This window comes from Platalea leucorodia (genome assembly GCF_965183815.1).
Source record: "Platalea leucorodia genome assembly, chromosome: 4".
Classification (NCBI taxonomy): domain Eukaryota; kingdom Metazoa; phylum Chordata; class Aves; order Pelecaniformes; family Threskiornithidae; genus Platalea; species Platalea leucorodia.
In genome coordinates this window covers 110,906,193-110,917,431 of record NC_138826.1, presented here as the reverse complement: position 1 = coordinate 110,917,431, position 11,239 = coordinate 110,906,193, and positions in this window count along the sequence as shown.

Below are 11,239 nucleotides of genomic sequence, written 5' to 3'. Positions count from 1 at the left end.
ATGTCCCAATTAAAGTCTTCACAAATGTTTTGTGTTACACTAGTGTGGTTTTTATTATAACTTCATCTCACAAGACTCCCAGGTATGTTTGTTGTTTGATACTGTACTGGTAGAGGTAGGTTCCACTGTGAGGACACGAAAAAGGACATTGCTATTTCTGTGTCCTCAAAATTCACTTCCTTTTAAAATTCACAGAAGTGCAGAGGTTGGCAGGGACCTCTGGAGATCATCTAGTCCAAGTCCACTGCTCAAAGCAGGGGCAACTACAGCAGGTTGCCTAGGGCTGTGTTGCCAGGTTTTGAGTATCTCCAAGGATGGAGACTCCACAGCCTGCACTGATGAGATCCCCCTGAGCCTTCTCTTCTCAAGGCTGAACAGCCCCAGCTCTCTCAGCTTCTCCTTGTATGACAGATGCTCCGCTCCCCCCCATCAGCTCCTCCATATCTGTGTCAGGAAGTTATCAGCATTCCAGAGACCTCCCGGACTGCTTCTGCCTTTCAGTGTTGTCCCTCCAGCAGGTGTCAGAGTGGTTTAAGTCCTCCATGAGGACCAGGGCCTGCAAACATGAGGCTTCTTCCAGTTGTCTTTCTTCCTGATCACACAGTGTATCAGACACCTGCAGCAGTGTCACCCACTGATCCTGACCCACGTGCTCTCAGCTGGCTCGTTGTCCACCCCCAGTCAGAGCTCCGTGCTGCCCTGCTGCTCCCTCACATCCAGGATGACTTCCCCACCTCCTCTTCCCAGCCCATCCTTCGTGGAGATCCTGGTCCCATCCATGGCAGCACTTTGGCTTGTGCGAGCTGTCCCACCATGTCTTCGTGATCCAAATGCGATCCACCCGTGCCACCGCGCCCAGACCTCTAACTCCTCTTGCGTGTTCCCCATACTGCATGTGTAGCGCGCGGGCGCTTCAGAGGGACATCTAGAGAGGGACATCTAGAGAGGGCCCTCCTGCCTGTTTGTTGTTTTCAAGGTCTCTCCTGCTTGGATTGCCCTGCTGCCTTAGCTTGCCAACCCAGTCCACCACTGCGTCTCCCCACGCCACCCTGGATCCAAGTGCCTGGTGAGCAGCAAACCTCCCTAGACACCAGGCTGGGTCAGCAGCTGGAGCTTCTGTCCCCCGTGGCAGGGAGCGTCCCGCTGCTGTCACTCTACCTGCCCGTCCCTCGGTACAGTGGCGGGTTTGGGCTCTCAAGGCTGCAGGGTTTCAGGGAAGATCCAATTAACCTCTCCCTCGTCACCTCCGACGTGGCCCAGGCTGCTGGCCTCCTGCCACGGCTCCCAGTGAATCAGACCCAGTGCCCACCTCCTGCAGGCAAGGAGCCCGGCTCTGCCAGGCCTGGGCGGCTGCGCCCTCCCTCGGGAGCTTCGTCTGAATTGAGGTCACTCTTAACGTTTCCTCATTCTTCAAAAGAAGGCAAGTTATTGGTTTTTAAAGTCCTAAAGTTGCTGAGTAAATGCTATTGTGGTTGCTACCACCTGGAAATGGAAGTCCGACCTTTAGAGCTGGAAAATGACTGCAGAACCAGATACCCCCAGCTGGTAATTCTGTTTAGCTTAAAGCTCTGTTTGACACTAGTAGTTTCCAACCATTAACATTTCTCTTGTATAACGAGTCCTTACCTCCTTTTAACTTTCATGTTTCTACCAGGCAGTGATTCCTTTCCTACATGCCTCCAAGGATTTAAATGCGGACGTTCTTTTGGCTTTAAAAGTCCAAAATCTAGCTCTTGTATAGCCACCTGTGACCCCTGGACTTACTAAAGCGTCCACAAGGTACGTTCTCGGAGCTGCCTAAAAATGTCTGCTGTGGGCCTGCCCAAACCCACTGAAATCACATCAGCCTGGGGACACTGAGGTACCAACCCCTGCTGGGAGCTCAGGCTGAAGGAACCAAGATCCAAACAACTGGTTCCCATCCTCATGGTTTTAGACTCGCTTGTGCTTAGACAGTCTTTTGAGCCTGATCCGAAAACGTTTTCTGGGCAAAAAACTACTCGATAAATTTGAATAGGCTTTGCAAGTACTTTCAGAACAACAAAAAAATCCCACAATAATTTTGATAAATTTGCTTTTTTTTTGTTGTTGTTTTTTTGCAAGGAAGTGTTTATCCTGCCCTATAGGCTTAGTAGGTACCTGTGGCTTTCTGGGTGTGAGCATTACTTCAGTGACGGGTGGAGCTGCTGGGTGGTTTGAGCTCTGCTTCACTGCCTGGGTGAAATGTTGCTGGCTACCAGCACCCTGCGAAAGCAGCTGCCCCCAGGGGATGGCTCCTTCAGTCAGGGGCATGTGTTTCCCCACGGCCTGAATGCATTTTGTTAACCTTTGGAGAGAAAAAGACTTTTTTCACCCTTGCTCAGCTTTTTTTTTTTTTTCCCTTTTTATCTCTATCAGGTGAGCTTGCTTTTAATAAATCCTGTTCTGAGGACAGATTCTCCCAGTGCAGTATCCCTGGGAAAGCTTGGCTGCCGGATTGCTGGTATGATGCCGGGTGCATCCCGAGCCCAGGGGGCTCAGGCTGCTCACTTGGCTAAGGCACAGTCGGTGCAGAAGTTGTAAGTGCTTTTAACATCGTTACGGTGAATTTAGGAGTTCTGGCAACGAGATCCCAGGTTTGCTGAGAGCCGCTGAGCTAGTGCCTCATAGCAGGCAAGTTTAGCCAACGCTGCTTGTAGCGTAGCTGGCACGGGGCACAATGAGCGTCTGCTACTGCTCCTGTAGGACGGGGGCTTTTTAACAAATGCTCTGCTTCCCTCTTCTTCTTTAAGCATCCTTAAAATTGGATACAGCAGCAATCCAGGGTGGCTAACGCAGAAAATTCATAAGCGAACATGCTGCTCTTTGGTGGAAACCTCTTTAGCAATGGTCTCGATTCATTTTTGAGGCTCAGGGACTTTGATTTTATCATCAGAGCTGAACCTCATGGTTCTACTGAAGAAACCTCATCTGAGGAAGAGGTGAGTACGGACGGTGTTTGGTTATAGAGACTCATTGTGTGAAGGATGGAGGCTTCTTCAGTGCACCTCAGCCTCCTGCCATGATGATGAGCAAAGACCTTTGACATGACAAAACACTTGCTGCTATTTCTCCATGTGAATCTCACCGTACCGCTGGGAGCTAGGAATTAGTAGGCATTTGTGAAATTCAAATTGCAAATAGCTTCTTGCATGGAGTGCTTTACAACAGGTTGCACACGCCTAGCAACATGAAGCTTGCATGTTTAAAACAGCATTTCCAAATAGCTTGTACTGTTCAGAGGGGGTATGTTTCTCTTTCCATCCCATGTGTTTCTCCTGGGTAAGGGTCTTAACTACTGATCTCCTGCGTGAGATCCTTGCTCCTCTCATACGTAGGATCTTCGGCACGGGGACTTTCATTCTGTCCTGCACGGGGACACAGCTTCTCAGGGGAGTCTGGCAGAGCAGCCTATAAAGGCACATTTCTACCGCAGGATCTGGCTGTTACATGCAAGATGAGCAGCACCATCGCCATTTCTGACTGTGTTTGTAAAGAGGACGGTGGTTTCAGTAACACCAGCCCACCAGTCCCTCCCAGCCGGCGTGCGGTAGTGTTGAGTGGAGAGCGGTGCCTGAATCCCGTGCTCCAGCCTGCCCCGAGGCTTGCTGCCCGGCCCGGCCCCTCGCGAAACGGGTGTGAAAATGCGCAGGGCACAGCTGTGACAGCTTGGGAACAGGGAGGCAGAAGAGCGAGGTGAGAGCGGAGGTGGGTGCCGGGGTCGGGCAGCCGGGCTCCCCACAAGGCACTGTCGCTGACACCATCTCTCACGCAGCCTTTGCCAAGGCTGGAATTTGGTCACGGTTTGGCTTGAACTGGGTAAGAGCAGTTTGACTGGCAGGTGAATGTTCTTTTTTTCTCTACTGCAGAAGATTAGCATTGACATGCTTTTTAAAATTCATTGGCTTTTCACTTTTTTTGTCATTTTTCTCCCACTTTGGGCAACAAATTGCAAGCGGGTGATTTCGCTTTCAAGTTGTCATTAAGCTTTTCAGGTCTTGAAATATTTGGTTTCAAAGACTCAAGTGAATAACTATTTAAAAAAACAGGACTTTTCCCTTCCAAAGTAGAGAACATGATAACAAGATTTGGATCACGTAACTGAAAAACCACCACTTGTGTCAGCTTGTGTCTCTGTTGTATCCTGTGAATATGTTTGAAACCTGTGTTGCTGAGTGTATAATGGCTGAAAAATTGCACTCCAAATGCAGTTTTGTTCCAAAAGTGCTTGTGTAAAACCTGTCTTAATTGCTCTCCTGGTTTCATTCCTTCGTGGCAGTGTTCCTGCCCCCCTGGTCCTGCAGAGCTGGAGGACGGGGCTGTGCCCCATGCGAGGAGGGCAGGGTTGTCCCCTGATGCTGTTTCCACCTGGATGGCTCCTTTGGAGAGGTGAGACCTCGCACAGGCGTTGTGAAGGGCTTCACGCACACTGCGGCAGCTCAGTGTTTATGGTCTGTCAGCAGAAGCATTGGCTCTTCGTGTTCACGTTGGCTTGTAGGATTGAAAGAAGCTTTCATCCTCCCACTTCAAAATTAAGTGTTCATGTGCTTTCTCTCTTTAGCTGCAAACCACGGGGAACAAAGGGAAAAGGGGGGGGGGGGTGGTCGTGCCGTTTCAGAGTGAAGGATACAACTTCCCCTTCCACCTTTATTCCCAAACCAGAATTTTCAAATCTCTCTTTGTCCAAAACATACCTTTCGGCTGTAGACTTCAGCACAGGAAGGTCCGGCGAGGGTCACTGCTGTCCCTTCTTTACGTGGAAGTCGGGTTCTGCAGCCAGGGACGGCAGAATGAGCTGCAGAGGGACCTCTGTGCCACCAAACAGCCCCGGAGTCCGGCCACAGAAGCACGCAGCACCGTCTGCTCTGCAGCGATGCCTTCTTCAAGCTGGATCCCCTTTAGAAGATGGAGCACATAATATGGAGGGCGCACAGCAAAGGGAGTCTCCTGCTTGCTCTCCAGAAGCACATGACTCCCTTAGTCACATTTATGGCACTGTCCAAAAAAAAATAGGCTGAGGTTTCACCACCGCTGTAAGCCAGTCTCAGTGGGAACTGCCACAAGGGATGAAGCTCTTCCATCTCCTGCCCACTGGTCCTGATACTAGTGAGCGTTTCTTCAGCTTCTCCAGAGGTCTGGTGAGCTGGAAGCCAGGAAGAAGCTTCTGAAGGCAAGGGGCTGTCCATGGGAAGCAGGCAAATGTGAAAAGGTGATGTGGAGTGAGGCTGCGGTGAAACCATTGTGTGGGGCTGGGGAGGTTGGCACCAACTGATCCGTCAGTAAGGATGAGCACGGACCAGAGAAAGTCAGGTTGAAACTGCAGATTTCTCTGAATGCCTTAGATGCCGGTTTCTTTAAATAAATCTAGATATTGTTTAATTTCTCCAAGCAAAGAAAGACCAACAGCCCTGACTACTACCAAGGCCAAAAAAAATCCTAAATCCAAACAGGTAAGCAAACGAAAAAGATTTGTTTTCCATGCAAGAAACAGGGAGAAAAATCGATGAGGGGGAAGGTACGGGCCTTCTGGCCTGGAAAACGTGGGTGTTACGAGAATCGTGGTAGCATGTACAGTTGGGAGACGATGGTGACAGTAGGTAAAGAGGATGTCCCGCTGCTGAGGAACATGCTTGCAACCATGCACAGTTTATATGATTAGCATTTTAAAAATGCTTCTTCTGCATTTATATGTATTTACATGCTTTAATGAATTAAACACAATTAAATTATCCCATCATAAATGTGATAATCGGCCCAATGTGGCACGCTCTAATGGTGCAGAGAAATGGCGTGGCATTTCCAGCTTCAGCAGCAGGAGGCACCAGGACATCATGTTCATCCCTCCCAGCCGCCCACAACTCAGCGCTGGCAGGTGGTGGCTATAGGAAGAGCAATTAACACATCCATAATTGTGAAGTTTTCCCCTTTTTTGTAGCTTTTTGCTGAGCCAATACATTGGAAGAATTGTCACTCAGTGGGTTTTCCTCAAGGCAGGGATAAAGCCGCACTGGCTTTTCAGCCCACCGATGAGCAGGCTGAGAAGTAGCAGCTTTTTAGAGCCTAACTTCCACTGGGGCTGGGCAGCGATCGAGTCAGGCCGGTGACAGCCCCGGCAGCGGGGCAAACACACGCTTTTTATTCAGAGTTCAGGCCCTGCCTGTGCTCCGTCCCCTGCGCCGTGCTGTGCTGGTCGTTCGCTTTCACGGCCACTCATTTAGCTCTTGAATGGCTGGAGGTAGAAAGGAGATTTTTTTTTTTTTTTTTGAGAACTAGCACCAGATTCTTACACTTATTTGGGTGTGTGAGGGGTCTGATGAACTTCTGGGTTTGGTTTGCTGAATCTCTAGGATTTTTTTCTTTTCTAAAATGTCTTGTGTTTTACTAAATGTATAGCATCAGCTAGAGAAACTTGAGAACGGAAAAAAGTGAATGGACTTCTCATTCTATGCAATTTTACAGCATATAGAGTAATTTCTTCAATGCAAAAGAGCTTCAAACTCACTCTGAAACTTTTAAGGTCCTAGAAACAATGAAATACATGGAGAGATTTGCCTTAATCAGATCCTACCAGGAGAAATCAAATTTTCCCAGGGGAGTGCCCCACTCCCACCTTTGATAATTCAGTGGCACCATTCCCAGTCAGTAGCACCATCTTTTGAGGATGCTCCCAGGAAAACACCAGCCTTGTAATTACAGCACATCAGTTCCTGCGGGGAAAAGCAACAGGAGGCCTACTTCCAGCAAGAAGTTTCATCAAGAGCAAAAAGTGACCCGACTGCTCCGTCCTGGATTTCTCCAGTAGTGCTGTGGAGGCTCACGATGGAAGTTCCTCCGGTGCTTTGCGTTCCTGCAGGGCTCCAGGGTTTGTGTCTCTGGGCTTGCAATGAGCTGGACGTGCTCTGCAAGCAGTGTCGGTGGTCGCTGTTACCCAGTGCTTCTGGCTGGCGGCTGGGCCGCCTGGGCTGGCCTGCCAAACTTCAAGTTGGACTCTTGGACAAATGGCAAATTCATCTTTTTCTTCTTTTGCTCTGAGAAAGCCCCTAGGTAAGAGAGAGGAGACTCAGAGATATGTAGCATCGACTTGATGGGAGCCAGCTGTTTCATCCCTCTGTGCACCCCGTTCTCTTCTGATTTTAATGAAATTTGGTCAGAACAGAGATGAGAGGAGCACCCACGTCCTCTGGAGCAGGGAAGACGCCCCGTGTGCTCCTCTCCCCTGGGGCAGGTGCTGTAGTGATTCCCTCTCTCTGTCTCCCAGTCTGCTGCTTTCTCCAGGGCTGATGAACAGCAGCGCAGCAGGAAAATCCTGGGCTGTGCCCGCTGCTCACTGCAATGCTGGGGGAGAGACTGAGGAGTTAGAACCAGCAATGTGGCATTTCTTCTCTTATTTGAAGGACTTCAGGGAAATTTGCATCTTAAAAAAAGGATGGGTAGTAGCACAGATCTCTCTGGCAGTCTGTACATCGCAAAGGCTGCGTCCCCAGCCCTGCTGCGGCTCCTCCTGATGGCAAAGCAAACTCAGCCTGTCTGCTATGGCTTCGTTATGCTGGATGAGGCTTTGTACAAAATGATAAACATCAAAGAAGGATGGATTATAAACATAAAAAGGACTGGTATACAAAAATGAGATAACTAGATATGAGGTATCTGGTGAATTTAAGATCGGTGTTGGATTAAAGGTAATTTTTATTCTAATCTAGTTACTTAAGGTGGGGTTTTCTGCTGTTCACACATTTTTATCTATTGCTCCTCTCTGGGAGTACATGAAGGACTCCACAGGCTGTGTCACACCACCAGCTCCATGGCAGAGGAACTCTGTTAGTAAATTTGCTATATGTCGTAAAACCATTGTGATCAATTTATTACAAGTTTGAAAGGGTTCAGGCATGGATTTTAAGCTGGAGATCACTTTATGTACTATTAGCACTTATTGCTGTTGTAATACTTATAGAAATGAATCAGAATAGCCTGCACTGGTTCTAAATATTAAAGAAGGTGTTTTATGCTATAAGATTTTTACATGGAGCTAGTTTTACACCTAGCTTTTAGGGTAAAGGAGATGGCAGCACAAGAAAAATCTCTGTGAACTCATTAGCAGCCAAGTGTTGAACTTTATTTAAGCCACATGGCCATTCCATGGAGCAGAGACTGCCCTCGCCTGATGTGTCTCCTCTGGGCTGCAACACCACAGCAGTGCTTGAATCACAGAGAAAGCAGGAGACTTCGCTACTGAGAGGAGAGGATTTGAGACTGGTGACTTTTAAGGTGGCTCCCTGCAAGTTACCTCCTTTCTGAATCCAGAGGCTGAGCATCACTGATGGGGCAGAAGAAACATCTAAATACTCTCTAAGCACAAAAGGTTGATCCTGGGAATCAGAGCAGGCAACTCTGCTCATGTGCTGCTTGCCACAACTATCTAATGCCTTAATTGCAATGGGCATCAGCTGTAACTCATCCCAGTAGCTAATGCTGCTGTACTGAGCACCTGCCATGAAAATCCAGGCCAGTGGAGGCAAGGCTGCTCTCCAGCTAGAGAGAGGCAGGTTAAACACGGTCAGAGCTTGCAGCAAACCCCAAGGGATGCATGGCATGCGTCTGCATTGCCCACGGAGGCAAGCTAAATGCTCTGCAAGAAACCGGAGCACTCTGCTGCTGGTCTGCTCCAGCGAGAGGAACCAGCGTCGACAGAAACCTCTTTGGGGCCAGCTGGGTTGCGATGGCCCTGGCTCTGCCGCAGAGCGCTGCCCACGGGCACGCCACGCGTGGGGCAGATGATGGCTGCTCGGGATGCTGGCATGTCACTTGAGTGTGCCAGAAGGAAAATATACAACCTGCCTTTGGTTTGTGCTTGGCGTAACCTAGGTGAGCTTATCCAGGAAAGTGTTTTCCCTTGGACAACCCGGTGGAGAAGAGCCATGTGTCAGGCATGATTTGGTGGCACGGCAGCTCGCTCCCTCCTGACCGCCTGATTGCTCCCATTAGTTTGGCCATTTGGTGCCAGCGGAATGAACCCTAACCCTAGCCCCTAACCCTAAGCCAGCAGGGCTTTTTCCTGACCCTTTCCATCCCCAAAACCTGTTCCCCGTGCGGCTGGAAGTGAAGGAGTTAACCATTCCAGGCTTTCTCATTCGTTTTATCCAGAAAACTGAAACATGGAATAAAACGTACCAATTTTTCTCAAAGTCAACGCCTGATTTACTGCTTCACCTGGAAACTTTTTCACTTCGCTGGCTCCCAACCGCAGCTGCTGCTGTTTTGTACTGGATTCAGCGGGATGTTCCTAACCTGAAGGGACCGCATGGAATGGATCTAGGCGAAAGGGCTATTTATTTCCTTTAAAACCAGGTATTCTTTCCTCCCTTAAAACACACTGGCCTTTTGGGATCTGCTTTTATAACTAATGAAGGTACTGCTGTAGGTTCTTTTTTATTTTTTTTTTTTTTTAGATCTGATGAGCACGCACTTGATATGCAGCTGTTTTGATTGAAGAGCGCTCTTATCTCTTTGTACCTTCAGGGTGCTTGCTCCAGCACAGCTATTTTATTATGGGTGGCTTGCCATGTGCCATAAATGTGGGTTTGGTTTTTTGTTTGGTGTGTTTTTTTTTTTTTTTTTTTTCCTTTCTGAGTCAGAAAGTCATTGCAGAACCCGCCTGTTTGCCTTTGCGCTGCAAACCCTCCAGTTGGCTTTGGTGAGCGCTCGCTGGCGCTGGGAGTTTTGCTGCTGCCAAGTGATTTTGCAGCAGCGCCCAGCAGCTCGGTGCAGGAGCCGCGGGCTGCGGAGGCTCCCTTGGGATTGGCATCCCCGCGGGAGCCCGGCTGGGACCTGCCGCCCCTTGCTGACGCTCTGCCTGGCCGAGGATGATCTGGTGCGTTGCACGTGGAGTTTGTCTCACCGCTGTATTTTTCTCACCCTTTTACTCCCGCCGCAGCTGTGCAGCGCCGGCGGGCTCTGGGGGGACCCTGTGGCTGCAGGGGTGAGCGCCGGCGTGGGCTCTCCCCGCTGGTGCTTTTCTTAGGTCTTCCCTTGGCCCACCAGTCACATCCATCACTTGCCCACGCAGAGGGAACAGCGGCTGGGAAGCATCTGCTTGCGGGGGTTTGCGGGGAGACCCTTTCTCTGCTTCTCACCCAGCAGAGCTGGTGCTGGAATCACTCATACTTTGTAAATACTTCCGCTGCATTTACAAACATCCTACATATGGACCCACTGCTTCAGTTACCCTGTTTATACACGTGCAGGACTTCACATGCTCATTATTTCCTTGAGCATATGAATATCTAACAAAAACACAGACCCAACCCTATGTTCTTTACTTGGAAAGGCTTAACATGCGAACAAAATCATTCAAGATGGCCTTCCAAAGAGTTGCCATCAAATGTCCAAAAGCAAGAGGTTTTCCTACACATTAGACCAAGGGGTTGGTGTTTTGCAAGCTGTTATATTTGCGGGGGGGGGGGGGGGGGGAAACAGCCCCTAAGAAACTAATACTGGAAACCACCCAACTGGATGCACTGCAACTATTTTAATGAAATGGAGCAGCAGCACCTGGAAAGCTGGAGCTTTGAGTTCAATTCTATTTCGTGAGTGGATGTGATGTAAAACGATGGCTTTGCAAAGGTCAGGATGGGCTCTGGAAGCCTTAGGCCGTGCTGGGCAGGGAGCGGTCCCATGTTTTGGCCTAGGAGGGCCCTGGGACACACAGTAGCTGTCAGAGAGATGGGGCACCCCTCAGCTTTAGCACAGTCTGCTCCGTAAGGGGCAGCTCGGCCCCGCTCCGCCTCTGCGGTGTCTCCTGCCCCAGCGCGGAGGCTGGGGACTCGCAGCAGCTTCAGCTGCCTTCACGAAGCACCAGTTCAGAGAGACACCGGTCTGGGCCTCCCTTCAAATAAAGAAAATAACATGCCAGAGTATGTAATATTTGAGTTTGCAGGAGTGGATACCCTATTCACAGTGGTGTTTGAGCGGAGGGATGGCAGCAGCAGATGCCTGACCAAGCCAGAAGGGGAGACACCAGCCCAGTACAGAGCTCCATGGGGCTCCTGGGGGCACTTACAAATACTTTTAAGTATTTAGAAGACAATAATGAGTTGACTTTCTTTGCAACACGCACATCAGATGATTAATCTAATTTTCTTCTTTAATGTGGCATGGTGGATAAAGGAGCAGCAGCAGATGGGACGTGTCTTCTGTAAATGGTTTGATACTGTCCCATGCTCTA